This window comes from Balaenoptera borealis (assembly GCF_965194805.1).
Source record: "Balaenoptera borealis genome assembly, chromosome: 20".
Taxonomy (NCBI): domain Eukaryota; kingdom Metazoa; phylum Chordata; class Mammalia; order Artiodactyla; family Balaenopteridae; genus Balaenoptera; species Balaenoptera borealis.
This window is the reverse complement of record NC_138879.1, coordinates 4255770-4283755: the sequence shown is the minus strand read 5'-3', so window position 1 is coordinate 4283755 and position 27986 is coordinate 4255770. Positions and strand designations below refer to the sequence as shown.

At 37.9% G+C, this 27986-nt stretch overlaps 1 long non-coding RNA gene across 1 annotated transcript in view; it reads left to right on the top strand.

The window, feature by feature from the left end:
* Window positions 1–23651, top strand: part of LOC309619193 — a 306317-nt gene extending 282666 nt beyond the window's left edge. The window contains exon 3 of the long non-coding RNA XR_014238815.1: window positions 17695–23651. This is a non-coding gene — a long non-coding RNA (uncharacterized lncRNA). The remainder of the gene's footprint in view (window positions 1–17694) is intronic.
* The last annotated feature ends 4335 nt before the right edge of the window (window positions 23652–27986 follow it).

Genomic DNA, 27986 nt, shown 5'->3' with positions numbered 1-27986 from the left:
CTCTCCACTGTGCGGTAGTAGTGCCCTGGCCAAGGTCAGCTTTGGTTCTGTTCTTGCAGCACTTTGTTATGTGGCTCCAATATCTCAATGGCATCAGAAGAGCTAGCATTTGTGTCTTCTGCCTGGAATGCGGTTCCCCATCCCATCTACTTGGAGAATACCTGCTCGCTCTTCAAGAGGCAGCTCCATTGTCTTCTATTCCCTGTAGCATTCCCTTCACCCCTCTCTTACCCACAGGTGGAATTGCTCCCTCATTCATGTTTTGCTAACACTTTATGTATCGTATTGCACTATAAATATGTGTTTGGTATTTATCCTCTGTGAGACTGTATTCATGAGAGACTCTGGCTTATTCATTCCTTCTTTGTATCTGCAGCACAAAGCAAAATGCCAGGTCCCTATTAAGTTTATGATAAATGTTTCTTGTCCTGCACCAAGGTTCTATGTCCCTGACTCTGTGCTTCATCTCCCCAAAATCATTATAGTATTTATAATATACATACCACACAGTAGATACTGACCCAAGAGCCATGATGTTGGATTATTTGTCATTGTTCTGCAACTACTTGGATATCAATTTTATTATCTGTAAATTCAGAGGAATAGTTTAGACTTATTTGCTTTCATTCATTCATCAGCTCACGTATTAATTCATTCAAGATATATTTATCAAGTACTTTCCTTGCCCTAGACACTGGCCTTTTTAAGCATAAAATCCCATATTTTTTAGTTAAAGCACTAAATACTTTAATTTAAAAAAACAATAAAGTTTGTACAGCCAGTAGAGTTAATTTCACAATGCTGCTTTTTTTTAAAATTAGTTATCCATTTTATACATATTAGTGTATATATGTCAATCCCAATCTCCCAATTCATCACACGACCACCACCACCACCACCACCACCCCACCCCGCCACTTTCCCCCCTTGGTGTCCATATGTTTGTTCTGTACATCTGTGTCTCTTTTTCTGCCCTGCAAACCGGTTCATCTGTACCATTTTTCTAGGTTCCACATATATGCGTTAATATATGATATTTGTTTTTCTCGTTCTGACTTACTTCACTCTGTATGACAGTCTCTAGGTCCATCCATGTCTCTACAAATGACCCAATTTCATTCCTTTTTATGGCTGAGTAATATTCCATTGTATATATGTACCACATCTTCTTTATCCGTTTGTCTGTCGATGAGCATTTAGGTTGCTTCCATGACCTGGCTATTGTAAATAGTGCTGCAATGAACATTGGGGTGCATGTGTCTTTTTGAATTATGGTTTTCTCTGGGTATATGCCCAGTAGTGGGATTGCTGGGTCATATGGTAATTCTAGTTTTTGTTTTTTAAGGAACCTCCATACTGTTCTCCATAGTGGCTGTATCAATTTACATTCCCACCAACAGTGCAAGAGGGTTCCCTTTACTCCACACCCTCTCCAGCATTCATTGTTTGTAGATATTCTGATGATGCCCATACTAACTGGTGTGAGGTGATACCTCATTGTAGTTTTGATTTGCATTTCTCTAATGATTAGTGATGTTGAGCAGCTTTTCATGTGCTTCTTGGCCATCTGTATGTCTTCTTTGGAGAAATGTCTATTTAGGTCTTCTGCCCATTTTTGGATTGGGTTCTTTGCTTTTTTAGTATTGAGCTGCACGATCTGTTTATATATTTTGGAGATTAATCCTTTGTCCGTTGCTTCATTTGCAAATATTTTCTCCCATTCTGAGGGTTGTCTTTTTATCTTGTTTATAGTTCCCTTTGCTGTGCAAAAGCTTTGAAGTTTCATTAGGTCCCATTTGTTTATTTTTGTTTTTATTTCCATTACTCTAGGAGGTGGGTCAAAGAAGATCTTGCTGTGATTTATGTCATAGGGTGTTCTGCCTATGTTTTCCTCTAAGAGTTTTATGGTGCCTGATCGTACATTTAGGTCTTTAATCCATTTTGAGTTTATTTTTGTGTATGGTGTTAGGGAGCATCCTAATTTCATTCTTTTACATGTAGCTGTCCAGTTTTCCCAGCACCACTTATTGAAGAGACTGTCTTTTCTCCACTGTATATGCTTGCCTCCTTTGTCATAGATTAGTTGACGATAAGTGCGTAGATTTATCTCTGGGCTTTCTATCCTGTTCCATTGATCTATATTTCTGTTTTTGTGCCCGTACCATATTGTCTTGATTACTGTAGCTTTGTAGTATAGTCTGAAGTTAGGGAGTCTGATTCCTTCAGCTCCGTTTTTTTCCCTCAAGATTGCTTTGGCTATTCGGGGTCTTTTTGTGTCTCCATACAAATTTTAAGATTTTTTTTGTTCTAGTTCTGTAAACAATGCCATTGGTAATTTGATAGGGATTACATTGAATCTATAGATTGCTTTGGGTACTATGGTCATTTTCACAATATTGATTATTCCAGTCGAAGAACCTGGTATATCTCTACATCTGTTTGCATCATCTTTGATTTCCTTCATCAGTGTCATAGTTTTCTGAGTACAGCTCTTTTACCTCCTTACGTAGGTTTATTCCTAGGTATTTTATTCTTTTAGTTGCAGTGGTGAATGGGATTGTTTCCTTAATTTCTCTTTCTGATCTTTCGTTGTTAGTGTATAGGAATGCAAGAGATTTCTGTGCATTAATTTTGTATCCTGCAACTTTACCAAATTCATTGATTAGCTCTAATAGTTTTCTGGTGGCACCTTTAGGATTCTCTATGTGTACTACCATGTCATCTGCAAACAGTGACCGTTTTACTTCTTCTTTTCCAATTTGTATTCCTTTTATTTCTTTTTCTTCTCTGATTGCCATGGCTAGGACTTCCAAAACTGTGTTTAATAATAGTGGCGAGATGGACATCCTTGTCTTGTTCCTGATCTTAGAGGAAATGCTTTCAGTTTTTCACCATTGAGAATGATGTTTGCTGTGGGTTTGTCATATATGGCCTTTATTATGTTGAGGTAGATCTGTGCCCATTTCCTGGAGAGTTTTTATCATAAATGGGTGTTGAATTTTGTCAAAAGCTTTTTCTGCCCCTATTGAGATGATCATATGTTTTTTATTCTTCAGTTTGTTAATATGGTGTATCACATTGATTGCTTTGTGTATATTGAAGAATCCTTGCAACCCTGTGATAAATCCCACTTGATCATGGTGTATGATCCTCCTAATTTGTTGTTGGATTCTGTTTGCTAGTATTTTGTTGAGGATTTTTGCATCTATATTCATCAGGGATATTGGTCTGTAATTTTCTTTTTTTGTAGTATCTTTGTCTGGTTTTGGAATCAGGGTGATGGTGGCCTCGTGGAATGAGTCTGGGAGTGTTCCTTCCACTGCAATTTTTCGGAAGAGTTTGAGAAGGATAGGTGTTAGCTTTTCTCTAAATGTTTGATAGAATTCACCTGTGAAGCCATCTGGTCCTGGACTTTTGTTTGTTGGAAGATTTTTAATCACAGTTTCAACTTCATTCCTTGTGATTGGTCTATTCATATTTTCTATTTCTTCCTGATTCAGTCTTGGAAGGTTATACCTTTCTAAGAATTTGTCCATTTCTTCCAGGTTGTCCATTTTATTGGCATAGAGGTGCTTGTAGTAGTCTCATATAATGCTTTGTATTTCTTTGGTGTCCGTTGTAACTTTTCCTTTTTCATTTCTAATTTTATTGATTTGAGTCCTCTCCCTCTTTTTCTTGATGAGTCTGGCTAAAGGTTTGTTAATTTTGTTTATCTTCTCAAAGAACCAGCTTTTAGTTTTATTGATCTCTGCTATTGTTTTCTTAGTTTCTATTTCATTTATTTCTGTTCTGATCTTTATGATTTCTTTCCTTCTACTTACTTTGGGTTTTGTTTTGTTCTTCTTTCTCTACTTCCTTTAGGTGTAAGGTTAGATTGTTTATTTGAGATATTTCTTGTTTCTTCAGGTAGGTTTGTATTGCAATAAACTTCCCTCTTAGAACTGCTTTTGCTGCATCCCATAGGTTTTGGATCGTCGTGTTTTCGTTGTCATTTGTCTCTAGGTATTTTTTGATTTCCTCTTTGATTTCTTCAGTGACGTCTTGGTTATTAGTAACGTATTTTATAGCCTCTATGTGTTTGCGTATTTTATGGTTTTTTCCCTGTAATTGATTTCTAATCTCATAGCATTGTGGTCAGAAAAGATGCTTGATATGATTTCAATTTTCTTAAATTTACCAAGGCTTGATTGTGACCCAGGTGTGATCTAGCCTGGAGAATGTTCCGTGTGCACTTCAGAAGTGTAATCTGCTGTTTCTGGATGGAATGTCCTATAAATATCAATTAAATCTATTTGGTCTATTGTGTCCTTTAAAGCTTGTCTTTCCTCACTAATTTTCTGTCTGGATGATCTGTCCATTGGTGTAAGTGAGGTGTTAAAGTCCCCCACTATTATTTTGTTACTGTCAATTTCCTCTTTTAGAGCTGTTAGCAGTTGCCTTATGTATTGAGGTGCTCCTATGTTGGGTGCATATATATTTATAATTGTTATATCTTCTTCTTGGATTGATCCCTTGATCATTATGTAGTGTCCTTCCTTGTCTCTTATAACATTCTTTATTTTAAAGTCTATTTTATCTGATATGAGTATTGCTACTCCAGCTTTCTTTTGATTTCCATTTGCATGGAATATCTTTTTCCATCCCCTCACTTTCGGTCTGTATGTTTCCCTAGGTCTGAAGTGGGTCTCTTGTAGACAGAATACATGTGGGTCTTGTTTTTGTATCCATTCAGCGAGCCTGTGTCTTTTGGTGGGAGCATTTAATCCATTCACGTTTAAGGAAATTATCAATATGTATGTTCCTATTACCATTTTCTTAATTGCTATGGGTTTGTTTTTTTGTAGGTCCTTTGCTTCTCTTGTGTTTCCCACTTAGAGAAGTTCCTTTAGCATTTGTTGTAGACCTGGTTTGGTGGTGTGAATTCTCTTAGGTTTTGCTTGTCTGTAAAGCTTTTGATTTCTCGGTGAAATATGAATGAGATCCTTGCTGGGTAGAGTAATCTTGGTTGTAGGTTCTTCCCTTTCATCACTTTAAATATATCCTGCCACTCCCTTCTGGATTGTAGAGTTTCTTCTGAGAAATCTGCTGTTAACCTTATGGGAGTTCCCTTGTATGTTATTTGTTGTTTTTCCCTTGTTGCTTTCCATAATTTTTCTTTGTCTCTAATTTCTGTCAATTTGATTACTATGTGTCTCGGCGTGTTTCTCCTTGGGTTTATCCTGCCTGGGACTCTCTGCGCTTCCTGGACTTAGGTGGCTATTTCCTTTCCTATGTTAGGGAAGTTTTCGACTATAATCTCTTCAAATATTTCCTTGGGTCCTTTCTCTCTCTCTTCTCCTTCTGGGACCCCTATAATGCGAATGTTGTTGTGTTTAATGTTGTCCCAGAGGTCTCTTAGGCTGTCTTCATTTCTTTTCATTCTTTTTTCTTTATTTTGTTCCATGGCAGTGAATTCCATCATTCTGTCTTCCAGGTCACTTATCCGTTCTTCTGCCTCAGTTATTCTGCTATTGATTCCTTCTTGTGTAGTTTTCATTTCAGTTATTGTATTGTTCATCTCTCTTTGTTTGTTCTTTAATTCTTCTAGGTCTTTGTTAAACATTTCTTACATCTTCTGGATCTTTGCCTCCATTCTTTTTCTGAGGTCCCGGATTATCTTCACTATCATTCTTCTGAATTCTTTTTCTGGAAGGTTGCCTATCTCCACTTCATTTAGTTGTTTTTCTGGGGTTTTATCTTGTTCCTTCGTCTGGTACAAAGTCCTTTGCCTTTTCATTTTGTCTATCTTTCTGTGTATGTGGTTTTCCCTCCACAGGCTGCAGCATTGTAGTTCTTCTTGCTTCTGCTGTCTGCCCTCTCAACTCAGTTTTGAATGTAATTCAAACTAAGATAACAGTTAGCTTCTGAATCACATTTATTCCTCAAATTATACTATTTTTATCAACTAATTAAAAAAAATCAGTTCCCCCAGTGATCACAGATCAGAATTTCTGGGTTCCATCTCAGTGTTTGTTTTACCTTTTTAAATCAGTCAGAATACTGATTAATGTGTATTACATAAATTTAAGCAAATGGGGAATGTCTTTGGACTGAAAGAAATCTCTGCATTTGTTCAACAGATATTTACCGAATGCCTAATATGTGCCTACTCTTGTCACATATGCCCAGGATAAGAAGATCAACAAAATAGGTCTCTGCCTTTGAGAGGTTGATAGATATATGGGGAGAAACATGGATGTAAACTTGTCAGTGTTAGAAGAAGGGCTCTGATGGAGTACTCAGGCACATTTACAGCCAACAGGAAGAAATGTGCTCAGGTGTGGCTGAGGGCAGGATGGCGATAGGAGGCTTGTCAGAAAAAGATTTCATAGACTCTCCTGGCTTCTAGGCTTGGTTCTTCATGTCAGCAGATGGCCCTTGAGGTGAATCTCAGGAAATATGTGTGTTCCTGCAGTCAGACAAAACTGGGGAGAGGGAGAACTTTCCAAAATAGAGAAGCAGGGTGAGCATGAGCAGATAAACGTGAAATAATACCTCATATTTAGGCAATAGAAATAAACCAGTATGGTGAGAGAGGAAGGGACAAGCTGGGTCCAAGGAGACCTGAGGCCGTGGAGCCAGCATGGGCAGCAGCATGTCACCTCTTGGCTAAGATGCAAGAATAGCGACTTTATCCTGAACCTGGAGGGAAATCCAGGACGGTCTTATGCAGTAGAGCAACTTGATCATTTTTCAAAAACTGCTAGACACTTAAATGTGATTTAAAATATTTACTACATTTTAAAATCCAAATTTGGAAACTTAGAAACATTTGGGTTCTCTTCTATAAGCATTTTTGCTAAATTATTATTTTTTCAACAAATGGGAATATCATACTCAAATGAGATCACACTTTAAACATGAAAAAGGGAATGGGATCTTTCATTCTATTGACATCTCCTTTCCATACTTGAGATTAGACCTATACTAAATTACTAAATTCTACTCTTTACCCCTAGAGAGATAGTGATTCAGTATTCAAGATCTCTTGTTAATGGAGTTCAAAACAAAGGCTTGGCTTTTGCTCCTCAGACTTCAGTTTATGAATCTGAGGAAGAAGAAAACAAAAACATACAGATTGAGATTTTTAGTCAGGAAGGTGAAGGTTGATTGTTATATTAGTGTTGAGTGAAAATACATTGATTGTTGACTTTTTTAAAATGCAAAAGCCACAGCACCTGATCTAACATAAATTGTTTGGTTTGTTCCTAGCAGTTGTTCAAGGGTTATTTACAAATCAATAATAAATGGGAAACACCAAACTTGAGAGTCCTTCTGAACTAATACTGCCAACTCTGTTGACCATATGTTGAGAGATTGTATCAGGAAAATATGTGAAAACTTTCTGAATCTTTCTTCAAGAGAGAAAAGAAAAACAGTAATAGAATTTCATCATAATGCCTTTCATTGGGACAATGTTATGTCTTCCTAACTGGTTTGCTACTTTAAATCTTTTCCTATTCTGCTGTATCCACACTGTGTTACCTACAGATCTTATCAATTTGAAGGCACACTAATCTTTTTTAATCTTGGCTCTGCAGGTTTCTTACTCTGTGGTTCTGCTCTGCTATCTGTAAGACTGAAATAACAATGCCCATTTCAGAAGAATGAGAGGTGCTGAAAGGATTAAATGGAAACTTAGATGTAGGGTCTTGTGCTTAGTAGGTCTCCAATACCTATTTATTAAGTTTAACAATGGCACACTTCAGTGAATGTTTAACTTTTCAACTAAGCTTATTATTTATGGTTCTGAGCTAATTGCACAAAATAAGATAGATCCAGGCATGAAAACAATTTCACTTCTAATAGCTGGATTGTAAAAATCCTCAACTTGTTGGATGTGGAACACTATGAATAGAAATATTTTCAGGACATCCTGAAGCTCTAAGGCTTAATATTAACACATGTGTACTTGTGGAAAATTCAACTGCTTCCAAAAAGGAGAGCCAGAGCTATTCAGAAGTAGAAGAAAGCAGCACTTCAAACAAGTGATGCCCTCAGTAGCTGTCAAGGCAAACTGGCTTTGTTTTTGATGGATTGTGGGGAATATCCCCTGCCTTTTACAAAACAATATGTAATTGTCATTAAGAAGCCAAATGGGAAAAGAAAAGAGAATTATGTACCCTTGGGAACTGGGGAAATTAGTACAAATAAGATATTGAAAGCTGATTACCAGTAATTATAATGGTTTACTGCTAGATCCAACCTGATTCAGTAATGAACCTGGTGAACCTTGAGCTAGTGCAGAGACTGAGTACTTGGACATCCATCCTCCAGGATGTCTTTGAATTCCCAGTGTCTTCTTCTAAGCTCTCTGTTAGTATTACCAACAGAGAGAAGAAGTAGAAACCATTCGCTTTAAAGTAGTGTTTCTCAAACTTCTTGGTCCTGGGACCCCTTTACACTCTTAAAAACCTTTGAGACTAAAGAGCTTTTTGTTTGTTTGGGCAATATCAATTAATATTCATCATGTTAGAAATTAAAAGAGAATCTTTATAAATATTTGTTAATGTATTTACAATAGCAATAATAAATATTTACATGCCAGACTATGTAACATATTTTTAATGAAAAATGACTATATTTTCCTCCCCAAATAAGAAGATGGCATTGTTTTACATTTTTGGAAATCTCTTTAATGTCTGGCTTGAAAGAAGACAGCTGAATTCTCATATCTGCTTCTGTGATCATTCTGTTTCTACATTTTGTTTTGGTTGAATTATAGAAAGAAAATCTGGCCACATAAAGATGGTATCTAGAAAGGGAGGAATAATTTAATAGCCTTGTCAGATAATTATGGGTATTTCTTCTTTGATACTATACCAAGACTCTAGAAGAGGTAGTGTCTTAAAATTTGATTGCAACATAGAGTGTGAAATAGTATCAATAAAATTTTTGTACAGTGTTTTATAAAAAAAATCATTGAATAGACCTTCTAGCCCTGCAGGATTTTCTAACATTGTAGATTGGTCATAAGGAGAACATTGGTTCACCAAGTTATGTGGATCCTCTAAACAATGACATATTTCATTATATTAAATAATCACATCTGTTACTATTATCGCTGATCACATCAAAAGAGTATTGAAATATTGGGCAACTGACATGCTCATGATGAGGGAAATAAGTATTCCAAAATTCGACTTCTTGTTTGAGAGCTTACATTTTATCATGGACAACAAATACCACCTTTTGTTTTTCTTGAAGTGACCGGTTCACTTTATTTATTTATATTTTTGATTGTAAGAACAATGGTAAGAACTCTACACTCTTAATAGGTTTTTAAGTATACAAAAACAGTGTTGTTATATATAGGTACAATGTTGTACAGCAAATCTGTAGAAGTTATTCGTCTCATTTAACTGAAATTTGATTAGCAAGCCCGTATTTTCACCTCTTCCTAGCCCATGGCAACCAGCATTCTATTCTTTGCTTTTATGATTTTGACTATTTTTAGAACATGGAATGATGCAGTGTTTCTCCTTCTGTGACTGGTTTATTTCACTTAGCATAATGTTCCTAAGATTTATCCATATTGCACGATTTTTTTTAAGGCTGAATAATATTCCATTGTATGTATATACCACATTTTCTTTATCCTCTCATGCATCAATGGACAATTAGGTTGTTACCACATCTTGGCTATTGTGAATAGCGCTGCAGTGCACATGGGATTGCAAATATCTCTTTGAGATCCCAATTTCAATTATTTTGGATAAAGACCCAGAAGTAGGACTGCTGGGTCATATGGTTGTTCTATTTTTAATATTTTGAGAAACCACCATGGTATTTTCCCTTGTGGCTGCACCATTTTGTATCCTCAACAAAAGTGTATAAGGGTTCCAGTGTCTCCACATCCTTGCCAACACTTGTTGTCTTGTGTTTGTTTGTTTTGTTGTTGTTGTTGTGGTTTGATAATAGCCATTCTACAGACTTGGGATAAAATTAGACCCTTTTCTTACACCATAACACAAAAATCAACTCAAAATGGAGTAAAGACTCAAACAAAAGACCTCAAACTTTAAAACTCCTAGCCGAAAACATAACAGAAAATCTTCATAACACTGGTCTTGACAATGATTTCATGGATATGACACCAAAAGCAGAGAGAACAAAAGCAAAACAGATGTGGGACTATATCAAACTGAAAAGTTTCTACACAACAAAGGAAACAAAGGCAACCTTCAGAATGAGGTAAAAATATCTGATAAGGGATTAGTTTCCAAAATATATAAGGAACTCCTGCAACTCAGTAGCAAAACAAACAAACAAGCCAACAAAAACAAACTAAAAACTTGATTTAACAATGGGCTAAAGGCTTGAATAGACATCTCTCCAAAGAAGACCATACAAATAGCCAATGGACACATTAAAAAGATGCCCAGTTCACTAGTCATTAGGGAAATGCAAATCAACATCACGAGATATTGCTTCATTCATTTTTTGACAAATTGTCTGCCAAATACTCAAGTCCGAATAGTCATATTTTTAAGCCTTTTTTCAAGTAAAAATGGTGTTTATAAAAAATCGTGACTAGTTCGGCTCATAACTCAGAGAATCATACAAGGGTATTTCCTTTCCTCTGTAGACAGAAGGCTTTATGCCTACCTCCTATTTCATCATACACATTATTAAAAAGACATGTTTGCCAAATTCTAGATTTAATAAAATTAATAATTTTTATTGCTTCATGAAGGATTTCTTAAATGATCCTGGCCTTTTCTCTTTCTTTTTTTATTATGAACCCGTAGCAGGGAAAAATATGATAAGTATGGTTTGATGCCACTGTCTGGACAGTTAACATTTAGGTGCCAGCACTGCTTCTGCACTATCAAAACAAATGGCAACACAGGGGGAAAAGGCCAGTCATTTCTTTACATTATCATAAAAAATACTTTTGCTTTCTCAGACAACTCCAAATGGTCTCAGGGACCCCTAGGACACTGAGCACCCTGATTTAAAAACTGCTGCTTTAATTTGCAAAGCCATTTCACAAAACTGTATTATTCCTTCTTTACGTTTGGTCATTTTATAGATGAGGATGGAGTACTGGCAGAGTTAAGGGATATTTTAGCAATTAGTATATATTAGGAGCTTAAAAATCTTTGTGATAAGAGTGAATAAGCTAGGCATACTTAAAAGGCAGGTCTCCTGACTTCTGGCTCTGTGTTCCTTCGACTGAAGATTTAACTTCTTTTAGATTTGGGGGGATACAAGGAATAGGAGACACCTAACTGAAGTTAGGAGTGAAGCAGGAATACCTAAATCTCTAACCCTCACACTGTACCACAACTCTGAATCAACTTGTATGGTAGTAGTTACCTTGACTTGTTACATACAGAACTTCCTGGGGTGATTTCAGTTCAATTGGCTTCAATCTAAGGTAGACCATGCTCTCTGTGATACCAATTTCTTTGTTCCCAGCTGGCCTCCCACTAATCTCCTGTGAAAACACAGGCACCTCTCCTGAGAAAGGAGCTCTTAGAACTTTAAGTGTAACTCCTTAAAGAAAGCAGGGGGCAGGGATGAGACAGCAGGCCAGGGGGCAGATTCAAGTCAAATTGGTTTAGGACAAATACTCTTAAGTATCACACAGGTGCTTTCCCTATTCCCAGGAGGTAGTGTCCGCATGAAGGCAATGCTTGCCAATGGTTGTCCCCAGAGGGAAGCCAGAGGACTACAAAATAATCTTCCACTGCTAGTTCAGCCAAATCAGAACTGTAGAAAATCCAAACTGTGGTAGGGTGAATTAGCATATACTTGTTCTGTGAACACATGGAAAACTTAAGTTTCCAGGGAGGTGCTTTTGGGCACCTTAAGTGAAAGCCAAATTAACTCAGGGAAAAGCTGATAGTGACTAACAATTCCTACAAAAGACTATTTTTAGAAGCAAACCTGGTGAAATCATAATGGTCAGTCAAGAGAAGGACTGGCCCAATGACCTAATTACCACTCGGTGGGAAAACTGAAACCAGCCCTGGAAAATTGCATCAATATTATGTTCTTTAATGGGCACCATTTTTAAAAATACCCATGGCTATCCTAAAAATTTTCCCTTTCTTTATGAGTAACCGCATACTGAGAGCCAGTTTCATTTCGAAAAAAAAAAAATAATAGTGAAGTTCTTCAAATATCATGACAGTCCCACCAAAAGCTCTAGTCTTGAAATGTTAATTAGGTAATTAATTAAATGAGCAATCATGCTCCTCCTTCTGATACATCTCTTGGACCCAGATGCCTGTGAACTTCTCATTAGTTAATTTAATGCCAAGTAAGTGAGTCCCTCCATATTTGAAGGTCAGAGCTTTCTTAGAGATGCATTTTTGTATACTGCTACATCTAAATGCTCTAGTAATTGCCTCTGCTCTTGACAGATGCCTTTAAATTTCTTTTCTTAGCTGCAAAAAAAAAAAAAAAAAAAGAAAAAGAAAAAAAAATGCTACTTAAATAGAGTGAGAAGTTACCAAATGGACTTGCCTCAATTTTACTGTGCATTTGTGGTCATAGTTCCAGAACCTCATAGGGAAATTCATCTAATTAAGGGAGATGTAAATCTGGAAAACACATGGACTGGCAATAAAAACTAATTAATCAATTTATTCATTCAATCAGCGGTTCTATAGTAAGTGTGTACTACATCGTCCTTATTGAGAGGACACATCATGAACAAAACCAGAGATGACCTCAGCTATTCAAGAGTTTAGGATCTAGAATCATTCTGTAAATGCTTGCTAATTTGATTTGACTAATTCAGTATATTCCAGGCATAAATTATTTGGCTGAAAAATAAAGATAACAGGGCAAATGTTTTAAGTGAGTTTAATTACAAGAATAATAGCCTAAACCCAATCATTTAGCCAAAGCCAAAGTCGCTGGATATGAAATGTTGGTGGGAAATAAATTATTCAACTTAAATTTCTACTTTGATTCTTCAAACAGTTTGCTTAGCTTTTCTTCGTCTTCTGCCCAAAGCCCCTCCCCAAGGTGCAGCTTTCATCAAGACCTAAGCAGTTATTCACAGTGAGAAAGCACACTATTTCAGCCTCCCTCTCTCTCATGGCTGATTAGAACAATTGGAACTTCTCAGACATCCTTACACTCCCTTCCAGCTGCTTGTTGTAAACGGGATCCTACAGCTGTTCACAGGGGCTTCCCCTTTCAGTTCTGCACCATCGTTCTGATACATTTCTTTTTCACTGACTATCTTACTCTCCCACAAGCCCCAGAATCCCTTTTGTTCGAAGATACGTTTGTCAGGGCATAAAGGCAATGTGCATGATTTCAGAGCATATAGTTTGAAGTATAAAGATTCTTTCAGAGTTTTTATCAAAGTACTTATTGTTGTGGTCTGTTTTCACAAGCCAAGATGGCCTTCTAATTCCTCAGCTATCTGCCTGCAGTTGCAACAAACTTTTCTATTGGCTTTTTTGAATTGTAGAGGCCCAGTTAAAGGTTCAGCTTAGAGTCTTATCTTTTAACTAGTAGCACTTCTGAAACGTTATCAGTAAAGCAGATTATTTCTATGAATTCGAGTACCTCTAGATCCAGCTTTTTCATATTTAATGTCTGTTTCCATTTTACCACTGCTCTTTTATTCCTTTTCATCTCATAAATGGGTCAAACTCACCAGATTTTGCCTAACTGTTATGGTGATGAAATTAAAGAGAAGTTACTTGTTAAATCATATTTTTCAGGGACTAAGGCAGAAAGGGGAAACCTCTTGATGTAGGTTACACAAATGCTCAGGATAGTGGGTCAGAGTTCACTGGAGCTTGGGCCCTACTGCCCCCTTCCTTTATAGAAAATTGAAAACTGTTCTTATAGTTCATCAAGGCCATGGGTAATGTTCATGTTGCCTCTGGGTGAGGCTCACAGGGGACAATCCTAAAGCCATCTCTGTATTAGTCAAGCCTAGTATTGCTTGATCTGGAATATTTTTCTCTTTATATACTATTTGTTCCGTGTTACTCCAGATAAGAGTTTAATATAACAATAAAGAGATCTTCACTCCTCTCTACACTAGATACCACTAGATTTCAGCTCAACTTTCTGAAAGATATGGTTTTTACTTCCTGTTAAGGGTTGAGAACACATATACCAACATTCCTGAATGGTCGGTGATTACATTCCAGCAGAGGCCAGCAATAAACATGTAATCAAATAAATGTTAAGGTAATTTCAGATGACGATAAATTTTAGGAGAAAAATAAAGCCAGATAATGGGGTTGAGGGTGAGCCATAGGGAATATGGGTGTGGGTGGGTGAAAACTTTAGCTGGGAGGACAAGATGAGAAACCTTCTCTGAGGGGGGACATTTGAGCTAAAAGCGTATCAGATGATAGGTAGGCACCAGATGTGGAAAATTTGTGGGGGGAGCATTCTAGGGAGAAGGATGGCAAATACAAAATCTTGAAGCTAGAAGAGAAGTGGCAGAAAACCAAAGTGGCTGAATGGTAGTGAACGAAGTGGAAAACTTTTGGGAAAAGAGGCAGGAGAGGGAAAATGTATTTTCTAGACTCTAGTAAGGATTGGGGATATTTTGGCACTGCAGTGGGAAACCACTGATCCTTGAAGCATGTATGAAATCCTGTGAAATTTCTCTCTATGAAGTCCTCAATATTTTGCTTATAAATTATCTTCTCTAGTTAACTGAATACAGCAGTAACACCAGCTTTATATTGTATCTGCTGATTAGGAGTCATGCTGCTTCTCCTTAATTCTCGGTGTCTTGCTTGGGTTCCCGGTAACTGTTGGTCAAGTCCAGTGATGCCAGAATGCAACCCATGTGCTCCATTTTTAATTTTCCATAAACTGACATTGAATAACTGAAACTTCTAGCGACCTTATAAACTAGCTAATAAGATAGATGGTCTTATAAACTTGCCTTTTGTTTCCCATTTTCATAGCACATACACACACATAAAAGTTTAGTGACGATCTCTTCATTTAAGAAATGTGAGGATGAACTCTTGTGATATCAAATTGCTGCAGATTTGGTGTTAGGACCTCCCTGAGGAAAAGTATGAGAAGGACAGTCCCAGACAGTCCCTTATATCTTTTGGTAGTAAAGAAATTTTGTCCTGTCTTCAAATATCAGTGGCACATGGTTTTGGTGAAAAGCTGCTGCTTTCTTTTTTTTTTTCATTTTCTAAAACAGCTTTATTCACACACTATACAAATCTACCCATTTAAAATGTACAATTCGATGGCTTTTAAAAAATTTTATATTGGAATATAGTTGATTAACAATGTTGTGTTAGTTTCAGGTGTACAGGAAAGTGATTCAGTTATACATGTATCTATTCTTTTTCAAATTCTTTTCCCATTTGGGTTATTACAGAATACTGAGCAGGGCTCCCTGTGCTATACAGTAGGTCCTTGTTGCTTATCTATTTTAAATACAGCAGTGTGTACATGTCAACCCCGAACTCCCAAACTATCCCTCCCTGCACCCTTCCCCCTGCTAACCAAAGAGTCTGCTTCTGTTTTGTAATCGATGGCTTGTAATTTATTCACAGAGTTGTCTGTCTTGCTTAGGCTGCCATAACAAAACACCATAGACTGAGTGGCTTAAACAACAGAAATTAATTTTCTCATAGTTCTGGAGACTTGACGTCAAAGATCAAGGTGCCAACATGGTTGGTTTCTGCTGAGGGCTCTCTTCCTGGCTGATGGATGGCAGTCTTCTTGCTGTGTCTTCATGTCGGAGAAGACAGCAAGCTCTCTGGTGTCTCTGTTTTTTTTTTTAAACATCTTTATTGGAGTATAATTGCTTTACAATGGTGTGTTACTTTCTGCTGTATAACAAAGTGAATCAGCTATATGTATACATACATCCCCATATCCCCTCTCTCTTGAGCCTTCCTCCCACCCTCCCTATCCCACCCCTCTAGGTGGTCACAAAGCACCGAGCTGATCTCCCTGTGCTATGTGGCTGCTTCCCACTAGCTATCTATTTTACATTTGGTAGTGTATATATGTGAATGTTACTCTCTCACTTTGTTCCAGCTTCCCCTTCCCCCCCCCCCCGTGTCCTCAAGTCCATTCTGTGTCTGCATCTTTATTCCTGTCCTGGCCCTAGTTTCATCAGAACCATTTTTTTTAGATTCCACTTATATGTGTTAGCATACAGTATTTGTTTTTCTCTTTCTGACTTACTTCACTCTGTATGACAGACTCTAGGTCCATCCACTTCACTACAAATAACTCAATTTCATTTCGTTTTATGGCTGAGTGATATTCCATTGTATATACGTGCCACATCTTCTTTATCCATTCATCTGTTGATGGGCACTTAGGTTGCTTCCATGTCCTGGCTATTGTAAACAGAGCTGCAATGAACATTGTGGTACACGACTCTTTTTGAATTATGGTTTTCTCAGGGTATATGCCCAGTAGTGGGATTGCTGGGTCGTATGGTAATTCTATTTTTAGTTTTTTAAGGAGCCTCCATACTGTTCTCCATAGTGGCTGTATCAATTTACATTCCCACCAACAGTACAAGAGGGTTCCCTTTTCTCCACACCCTCTCCAGCGTTTATTGTTTGTAGATTTTTTGATGATGGCCATTCTGACTGGTGTGAGGTGATACCTCATTGTAGTTTTGATTTGCATTTCTCTAATGATTAATGATGTTGAGCATTCTTTTATGTGTTTGTTGGCAATCTGTATATCTTCTTTGGAGAAATGTCTGTTTAGGTCTCTGCCCATTTTTGGATTGGGTTGTTTGTTTTTTTGATATTGAGCTGCATGAGCTGCTTGTAAATTTTGGAGATTAATCCTTTGTCCGTTGCTTCATTTGCAAATATTTTCTCCCATTCTGAGGGTTGTCCTTTCATCTTATTTATGGTTTCCTTTGCTGTGCAAAAGCTTTTAAGTTTCATTAGGTTCCATTTGTTTATTTTTGTTTTTATTTCCATTTCTCTAGGAGGTGGGTCAAAGCGGATCTTGCTGTGATTTATGTCATAGAGTGTTCTGCCTATGGTTTCCTCTAAGAGTTTGATAGTGTCCGGCCTTACATTTAGGACTTTAATCCATTTTGAGTTTATTTTTGTGTATGGTGTTAGGGAGTATTCTAATTTCATTCTTTTACATGTAGCTGTCCAGTTTTCCCAGCACCACTTACTGAAGAGGCTGTCTTTTCTCCATTGTATATTCTTGCCTCCTTTATCAAAGATAAGGTGACCATATGTGTGTGGGTTTATCTCTGGGCTTTCTAACCTGTTCCATTGATCTATATTTCTGTTTTTGTGCCAGTACCGTACTGTCTTAACTCTAATGGATATTATACTTCCTGCCTAGGACTCTTCAAATGGAAAGGCATGGGGTTCCTAGCTAGGTTCTCCTGTTTACCAAAATAAGCAAACATTTATTGAGCACTGTATTCTATGTGGAGCACTGCTGGGCATTGGGCCAGAAAAGAGATTGCATTCATCTGCAACAGCACTGCATTCCTAAAATATAGCTGAGATGTCAAGCACACAAGGAGAGCATGAGTACCCTTCCCTTCAGCCTTCAATTCACTTCACTCTTAGTGAGCGTCTTCTCAGCTTTCTTCTACAGTCCTCTCCAAGCTCCATATCCCTACAAGCCATCTCTCAGAATCTGTGAATAACCAAGATAGTATTTTTGTTCATCTGGTTTGTTCTGTTTTAGTCTCACCTGAATTCTGCCTCTTCACTCTTAAAACTTGTTTGGATAAGAAGGCAGCAGCTTGTCCTTGGGAACCATGAGGTCTACTGTCAAAACCAGCACTTAGAATTTGCAGTTCACACTTCTTGTGAAATGTAAAGAGACCTTCAACTCAAGTCTTTTTAAAACGTGTTGAGCCTACTTTAAGGAGTTTGTCCTACTATGTATCTGCCCTCATCCAGTATTTTCTCTCTGAATTTTAATCTAATATCTCAAGTTGAAAAAAAACCCAATGCCATTTGTGCTTACCTCTATACTCCTGGAAACACGGTGCCCGTAAACTTTTTTAGATGCGTTTATAAACTCTATCTCTAAAGACTTTGAGAAAAAACAGACAAAAAACACTTCTATTTTGTATTTCATTCAACTAGTGGTCCTCAACTGTAAGTGATTTTGCTCCCTAGGGGATGTTTGGCAACTAGAGACATTTTTGTTGCCACGGCTTGGGGTGGAGGAGGGGCATTGCTGGCATCTTCTGGGCAGAGACTAAGGTGACTGCTACTGTTTACAGTGCACAGGGCAGCCCTCTAGAACAGAGAGTGCTATTAGTGCCCAGGATGAGAAACCTTGAACGAGACTCATCCTTAGGAATCTCACAACCGATGTGTCTTTTACTGATCAATAGTCACAAGGCTTTAGTGTAGAATTTGTCATTATGCCGAAATACTGAAATTTTGTTAAATAATTTGTTAACAATCTGTTAAAGATTTTAAATATAATACTTTAATACTTAAATCACTCTACAGTATTGCAGATTGCATTTCCAGTGATATAATTTTGTTATGTAATAAAAATCATGGTGTTTACTCCAAGCCTGCTAAAAATCCTTTGCCAAAGAAGGCTAGTCTGAATATGTTTGAAAGATTTAAAGACGCTATTGGTGTTCTAATTAGAACTAAGTTGTGTGTAAATACACACTCATGCTCACACAAATATATGTGAGTGCCGTATTTCCATCAGTAATCTTGCATTAAAAGATATTTATAACCTTTATGGTTGATGGCAGGGAAACCAGATCAACTGTTGAAATCTACAGGATGAATCACAAAACTCTCTAATACCTAAGTTCAAATATTTTCCTAGTTTTATTTGTCATTTGAAAACAAAACAAAGCAAACAAATAAACAAACAAAAAGTTCTTATAACATTGGTTTCTCCGCAGCTCATGTGTAACTGTCATCATGAGAGAGAGAGGGAGAGGAGGGACGAGTCATCAACTTGAAATGTACTTTCCCAGGTCTTGTTAATTGGGTTCTTTTCCATTGCTTGTTTTCAGTAAATAAATAAATTTTCAACATAAAATGTCAGGAATAGCATAATGTTTATTATATGAATGTGTTTGGGGGTTGGCTTTTCAGAAGGGTTGGTTTACCTTAAGGGGTATAATTTCATTTTCTGCGTAGCCCTACAATAGCCAAAGAGACCAAAAGACTTCTGACCAGGGTGCAAACTTCTTGAGAAATCCCCAGAATACCACAAAGGATATTGTTGATCATTTCTACCTCTTAGCACCATGTTACTTGTGCCCTGTGAACAACCACTGTTGCCAATATTGTTTCAGGACTATGGTTAAGCCATCAGAAATAGAGCATGATGGTACAGAAATGGTGGCATTCAAGACTTGGTATTTACAATAAGCCATTTCCCTGGAGGCAGATTCCAACCTCCTATGTGGAACTATTTTCCCAGTGATCATCTCTCCTTCCCTCAATGTATTCTTGTGTTTGCTGGACTGGTTTGAAGTGTGAGGGTTAATGCACTGGGTGTGTATGTGGGAAGGAGTCCACACCACTACCTAGAAGCTGTTAATCATTCTGATTATTATTTTAACATTGAGAATATACTCTATCTCAGAGAGTAGAGCCTGCACACAGGAAGCAGGCAACCAGTGTTTCAAGATTGGACTATACAATCTTATGAGCCAGTCAGCCTTTTTCTTGTCTTAATGATGAGGCTACAAGATCAGCTCTTTGAACGTTACTGTGTACTCAATTTGTATACATGACATAGATTTGTATAACAAATTGGTTACCTGAATTTATTAAATTTATAAGATGCTTATATATTGCCAGCAGAAACAGTTCCTTGATCTTTTGGCTTCAATAAAGCTAAAGAGAGTAGAAGATAATCGTGCTATTAATGTCGTTAGGTTTTTCTCTTTTTTATTTCAATATCCTTCATCCAAAGAGGTATTGATACATATGTGCTTTGGGTCACATGTCTCACTCTTTTGACACCAAAAGTTATTTCGACGTTAGTTATATCACTAAGTTTTACCAACTGCCTGTGGTTGGACCTGATACCGAATCTCAGTGCTTGGTTAAATAGGCAACGTACATATGATATGTGTATATTCTTTTCAGAACTAATTTACTTTTATTTCCAACTTGTTTCTGGGAGAAGAGAGAGCTACTTGTCCCTTTGGTCCAAATACCTTAACTCTGGTGTTTTTTGTCCCCTGTCAATACTGACTGCTCCCTTGAACCTCATATACTCTCAAGGACCCAGTAGCAAATGATCAACGTTGCATATTTATATCCCATTCCAAGGGGATGTTAGAGGACAACAAGATGAAGGGGTGAATGGGGGGCTTGCTTATGATAAATGGTGGCTTCTTGGCTAAAGTACATTTACTAGAATTATTAAGTACTTTAGTAAAAGATAACTTTATAACTGAAGAGGCAGTTGAAAGTATACATACATGGATAAAATCTGGGCAAATTATAATAATCTACCTTGCACTATAAAAAATGTAAACAGGGACTTCCCTGGTGGCGCAGTGGTTAAGAATCTGCCTGCCAACGCAGGGGGCACGGGTTCAAGCCCTGATCTGGGAAGATCCCACATGCCGCGGAGCAACTAAGCCCGTGCGCCACAACTACTGAGCCTGCGCTCTAGAGCCCACGAGCCACAACTACTGAGCCGTTGCACCACAACTACTGAAGCCCATGTGCCTAGAGCCCTTGCCCTGCAACAAGAGACGCCACCGCAATGAGAAGCCCGCGCACCACAACGAAGAGTAGCCCCCCCTCGCCACAACTAGAGAAAGCCCGTGTGCAGCAACGAAGACCCAACACAGCCAAAAATAAATAAATAAATAAATTTATTTATTTATTTAAAAAAATGTAAACAGAAAATACCTGATATGACACCATGAGCTCAGGAAACAAGCCTTTATGCCATGTCTCAGTGCCATTGGCTGGATTCTTTCAGGGACAAGACAGTTACTCTGAGATATCAAGCCTGCTGACACACACCTGCAGACAACACATTAGAAATGGATGACGTTAAAATATTTGCAGGTAAAAGTTTGAAAATTTATAGTGGAGTGCTAAAACAGTGCTTCTGTTTTTTCTGGAAAGCTTACCACTCCCAGTAAGGAAAACTTGATATGTATGATGAAATGGAAAATACTGGCGAAAATTCACCCTGTCTCACTGTATATGTGTATGTGTGTATATGTGCACACACACGTGTGTGTATGTTTGTATGATTGAGGGGTGCTTTTAACACCTCCTTCTAAGACACATATTTCTTGGATTTAACCACAGTTGGACTGGTTAACAAAATAATTTAGTGGAGCCCTTGCATTTTTCTTTCTTTTTGCTATTGTTCAAGGAAAGACATTCCCCGATATATGAAGGTAAGGGGTGTTTGATGAAATGTACCAAATGCTAAAGTTTGACTCTGTATTCAGTCTTTCAATAGTGGTAGAGTTTGTGGAAGTGTCACTGTAACCGAGGGTAGGGACTTGAAGGAGGCATTCTGTTGTCTATGGAAAGAGTAATTGATGAGCCGTCTAGGGCTGGCTGCTGGGATACTTGATCTATAAAGGGAAGTATGGCATTCTAATGCTAACACTGAGTAGAGGCAGGGACCAAAGAATGGGCCAGCTGCTTTTATTGGGAGGACGTGGTATCATAGGCCTTTCAGAAGAGTAATCAGACCTCAAGGGAATTTTGTGCCTCCTGGTTGGGCTCTGGATATGGTCTAGAAGCTTGACCTCTATACTACTCTTTCAAATGCTAGCTATTAAAGTGCAACAACTTATCTGTTATCTACCTTGCAATGTATATCATAAAATCTGTCTCAGGAAGAGAATTTTGAGAAAGGATGGACAGATGGAAAGATTAGAAGATGGGCTCATGCATGAAGGAAATGGCCAGTTTGTTCTATAGTTTACAAACATACACAAGAGCAAACATGAGTTCTAGACTCATATTAGCTGTAAACCCCAAGTCCTTTATAGGAAAGAGGCCTCAAGAGCACACTGACCATCTACTTAATAACAATATTAGCATCAGTTTAGAAAAGCAACCTCAGACATAACATTTAAGAATGAGATTTTCTGGAGCATAAATTACAGTTGTTTTTCTAGTAAAAGGATAAAATAAATGTCTACTCAAGCTAATTACTGTCCAACTTGTGCTTTTGTTGTTGTTGTTAGCATGTAATAAACCCAACTCATTTTATTATAAAGGGCTATGAAACAGTTCCTGTATAATATTATAAAACCTGCAAAGATATGACAGCAGCAAATTTTTTTTTCTGGCCATGTTCACTTTAACTCAAAACGTCTGTAGTCAGAGACCAAAAAGTAAATACACTGAGAAAATGAAAGCCATCTAGTTCAATACTAGTTTTACTTTAGGATTTAAGCAATTTTTAGAACGTGGATTTCCAGGTGACAATGAAAAATATAGGGACCATGGGAAATGGAATAACATATTCCTGGGATAGAAAATCATTATTGGAAGGACTGGAGCCATGGAGTTAACAGCTGAGAGGTGATGATTGTGACACCAGACCATTAGGATGACTTTTTTGCCATATTATTTCTAGAGCTCAATTTGATCTAGTCAAGCTGTCAGGGCCTCATCTTAGTTTGCCCAGGACTTCCCCAGTTTTCAGACTGAAAGTCTGGTGACTCAAGAACCCCACAATCCTGGGCAAACCAGATCTTTCTTCACTCTAACCGTGGGGAAAGCAGCTAGCTTCTTTGGAAGCAAAATGCCTTAGAAGAACACATGCCTTTCTGCATTAGACGCTCTCTGAAGCCGAGAAATGAATAATGTGCTTCTCACTTTCAGGATACCAGAATTCCTTTGGTACCTGAAATTAGTTATTTTTATTAGTATTGCTCCAGAAGGAGTTTTTTGCTGTTCAAATATTCATTCCTTGGTCCTAAAGACTATCTACTCATCTCAGCTCAAGTTGAGGTTTTGACCTAGACATTTGAAGTATCCTCCATAAGTTACTTTCTAGGTTCAGCTTAAGTGGGACAAGGTTATATGTTATCTACCCTCCCAACTGACAAAGGGCACTTTGTATTCAGTGGATGAAATGGATATCCTCACACCTTTCAAAGCCTCTCTTTGCTTTGATACAGTGGTACCCACGGGAGGGGGAGGAGACTAGCAAAGATAATCCCCAGGATAATACTTTTTATTTTAGGAGTAGCACGCAGTTTTTATTATGTGAGCGTATTATGTTTGCTTGGAACAAAAGCTGCCGCCAAGAACCGGACAACCCCAACTCTAGGCATCTCACTTGGGAGGGAAGACTCAGTTTGCGGCGGGGTGGTGGGGGGGGGGGCAGGTCACCAGAGGCAAAGTGCAACGTGCCGTTTCTAAGTCAGCTCACTGTTGAGGTATCCGTGCAATCTGGGGTTACGGCATGATCCACCGTGTACCAATTATGCCGTTAATATGCTTCATTTACTAGATACACACATCAGAACCAGAGTTTTTCTCAAGGGCAAAACCCAAGTCAGGCCGCCAAAGCCACAAATCACGTAAGCCTGCACCAAACACCCACAGAAAACAGTGCAGCATGCGTGTGTGCCTGTGTACGTATATTTGTATCAAAAGCTAAAAGAATGGCCTGGACTGAAGTTAGGGGGAGATCAAGACAGTAAAGAAGACCCCAGATAGTTGTCATCTTGGAGGTAAAATTGAACAGACACAGTTAGAAACCAGAAATGCAGTCTCACCCATTCACCTAGGAATTTTTGACAAATCCTGAAAGATTGATATTATGTCCTTATACTATGAGCTTTGAGTTGTGCGTCTTTTTAAATGTACTCTTTCACTCTTGTCCTTGTATCCGAACGTCAGTGCCTTCGATTGCCCTACCTTACTCTTTTAACTAATAAGTCATCAAGCTCTTCATTTGTGTTGTTTCAAATGACTAAGGACACTATAAAATTATGTTCCTCATATATATCAAAACCTGTGAGAAAAGGAAAGTTTAGGAAAGTGGAATTTCAGACATTAATTAGGAGATGAGACGGGGTTTATTCGGCCATGGAGATACCCGGCGCCAAGAGTCGAAGCCCTAAGTGGCTAGTCCCTCGCCGCCGGTTCTGAGGGTGAAGGGGCTGCATCTGAGAAAACACGCTGAAGGGCTTCGGAGAGTTTCCCTTTTAGCTTGAGTCAGATGCTCTTTATTTTCTAGGTGGAGGAGGTGAGAATAAGGTGTTGACTACAATTTTTGTATGATATTGACAACGTCTCAGGGACAAATTTGATTTCATAAAAGGAAGGTGGGATTGAGAGAGGACACGTGGAGGTTATCAATCTCCTTTATCCGTCAAATCTTTATTCTTAAAGATTTGATCTTTCTTTTATGAGCAAGTACTCTGTATTTGATAAAATTACCAAGACAAAAATATTTATTTTGTTCAAAAATGTAGAAAGCTGTATATCAATAAATTGGCACTGGTATTACTAAAATGTAATAAAAAATTCTATACAATTGCCCATTTCCAAGTCACTGACTGACACGATTCAGATTGGTCAGGTGAGATTTTTGTGAATTGGTGAGTGTGTGTATTCCTAATGGAAGCCGCTCTTATCTGTTTTTCACATCATTCCTTATGTGAATACTACACCTGTATATGTTTGTAATCAATAAATGACACACCAAAACACCCAGAATATTAGAATAATGAGAATCAGATGCCTCTTTGTAATAAAGCAATGCCTTGTTAAAAGGTTTTAGAGGATGGTGCCACAAAATTTTGTGTCTTTTGTAATCATAGCTGATATTTACTGGGTGCTTGCTTATGATAGGCATTGTGTTAAGTGCTTCACATACATTGTCTCATTTTATTCCTAAAACAACCACATGAGAAATGTACCAATATTATTTTTTTATAAATGATAAAACAGGCTTAGAGCAGACATTTCCTCAGTTTAGCATGACATTAGTTATAGTAAGTATAAATATTCAGTGACTAAAGTTACATTATGCTTCTAATGGATATATGAGTAAAAAAAAAGATGCAGTTTTAAATCTATATACAAAGCAATGATATAAAAACTGAATTTGTCCCAGAAAATTAGGGCACTCTGCATTAAAATTAAAATTTTAAAAGTGTAGTTATCAAATAAGGATATAAGTTTTAACATTCATTTATGAATGAGACAAAGCACATTTCTTTTAAATAAAACAACATATTCTTAAATTACTCTTACAGTTGACCTAAGAGTATAGAGGTCAGTTTTTGACTGTTGAAGAATGTAGGTCCATATAATGTTCATGATGTCTAATTGCACAATCATGCCAACAGAAAAACACACAGTCACAGTAGGCACTTTATGAGTATTAGGCGCTGGGGTTAATCAGTTGATAATTGGGTCTAAATTATTTGCAACTAAAATTTTTAAAAATTTTTATTTACTTGCAACTAATATTTGAATCACTTGAGTCCTCCTGTTGCATAGAACAGATTAACTTTCCAACTTTGCTTATGTCCCTGGCCTGTAGCTGAGAACATGAGGAAGAGAGTTATCCTGCCCTCTAGGGGTGCCTTGGAGAAAAACGTCCCGAAGCACAGCTACCCCAAACAAGGCACTCTGCTCATTCCTCACCCAGCACGAAAGGGTGGGAGGGGACACCTGGGCTGGAGAGAGGCAGTGGAGTCCTCCTGCCTCTGGGGTGTGCCTCCACGGGCTCATTCTTGGAACTGTTCCATCATATCTTACAAGGATCCTAACTGTACCAAACCCTCAATTATTTTGTTATTGAAAGGGGAAGTTTACAGCATGCTGTCAGTGTTCAGCTGCATGTTATGTTATTTCTTTAGCCTTCATGTTCTAAAATGACTGTTAGTGGCTGGATTTCCACCTAGGAGGGCAGGATCCATACGGGGGCCTCCCCCCACACCCAGTCTGCTGCTGAATACTGGGCAATGCCTGAAGCAGCCCCTCAAGATAACAACACGTGTTTCCTTATAAAGAGCTTGACTTTCTGAGAATCAGGCTCTCTTTTGAACATAAACAAGTTCCTAGGGAGAGATAAAGGGTAGGAGAGACTCATGGTTGCAGCAACATCAATTCAAAAATAGTTGTTGATGGCTGAAAATAAAACACAGAGCCTGCCCTGTACTGGGGGTAAAAGTATGCGTGGGGAGTTAACAGTGACTGCACAGAATAACTGTCAGGCAGTACACTAAGCAAATTATATACAGTAGCTGTTTTAGTTACTGACTATACTCCTAAAAGGTGGTTTTTGTTATCACTATTTTTTTTTTTTTTACAGAATATAAAGGCAATTCTAAAATGATAACCTATTTAGGGTCACACGATTAGAAAATGGCAGAGAAAAATTTGATCTTTGATCTTCCTAACTCCATTTCCTGTGCTCGCTCCGATTACCATGACCTCCGCCTTATAACTTATAATTTTGTTGTGTTTGGGGAGAACAGAATAGTGTAAAGGAGAAGAGAACTAACGATAACGTTCATAGCGCCATCTAATTAAAGCTGTAAAAGAATGATATATAGAAGGACGTGAGAGCTCTCTGTTTGCTGGGGAGTCAGAGGCTTCAGGGAAAAGAGAGAATCAGAATTAACATTAAAGGTCTTCAGAGAAACTAGGTAGGAATAGAGGTAGTAGGGAGACTTCAGGAAGAAGAGGGAGTGAGGGACTTCCCTGGCGGTCCAGTGGTTAAGACGTCACCTTCCACTGCAGAGGGTACAGGTTCGATCCCTGGTTGGCGAGCTACGATCGCACACGCCTCTTGGCCAGAAAAAAGCCAAAACATAAAACAGAAGCAATGTTGTAACAAATTCAATAAAGACTTTAAAAATGGTCTGCATCAAAGAAAATCTTAAGAAAGAAAACAGAGGGAGTGAAACGGCATGAGCTAACTCATGATTTATCATTTTTCATGTAATATTGCAGATGTGTTTAATCAGATTGCTGCTCTACCTCTATGCTGTATGGTAGTTTCAAATCTGATTAGAAGGAAGGGATCAGATGAACAAAAAACGTGGCAAGAAAGATTTTTGAACTTGAGTAATACTGAAAGAGAGCAGCCGAGACAAGGCACTGCAATTAAGAACTCTGACTAGTTTAAAAAGTCACGGGGATTCTGTGAAATGGAAGAAATTAAGTGTCAGAAGCAAGAGTAGCTGAAGCACAAAAATATTATTGAGTGGGCTTCAGTCAAATTTGGCCCTTTCCCCAGTTTTGCTTAAGAATTTGTTTTCTGAAATGTATAATTTAACATTTATCCTCACAATAATGTTTTGCCTCCCTGGAATGACGAAACAATTATAAAGTAGGGAAGAACATTTTACAAGGTGTTGGTGGCAAACTCAGGAACGCAAGGCAGACCCAAGACTAGCCATGCCCATTAATAGAAAGTGTGCGTCAGGCTTGTTTAGTTTATGTCATGGCCAAGCCACACACATGCATGGTTTAAAGGGAACTATGGAAATAGTTCAAAGTTATCCCTCCTCCAAGTGGAAAAAGTAAAAAAATCTTACTTGTCACTTCTTGCCAAATTTTAGCTGCCCTTCATGCATGCATGTAAAACCGATATTGTCAGTTGCTGGAGGCAAAGTACATATGATAGGCTTGGAAAGGAAGTATAAGAATGGTACATAATATACAACAGTAAGATGCGTCAAACTATTTCACCCTTAGAAATGGGAGGAAAACAGGCTTCGATCTGTGTAAGCAGATGGGCAAAAACTCTTAACTCCCAATAAGCAAATTTCTGCTTGTCCCATAGGAAGAAGAAAAATGTCCTTTCCAAGCACATGACCTAAAAGGAAACATAAAGATTGGGTTGATCCTTTGGAACTGTCACGATAGTGACATAATCACTTTGACCTTGGAATTTACGTATCTAGTTATCTGAAAGCTTATATAATTAAATTCCCTCTCCCCTGTCTTCAAAACTTGCTTTTCCTTCATTATCAGTTTTGGAGCCTTGATTCTTTCGGATAATGTTGTGAATTCTCC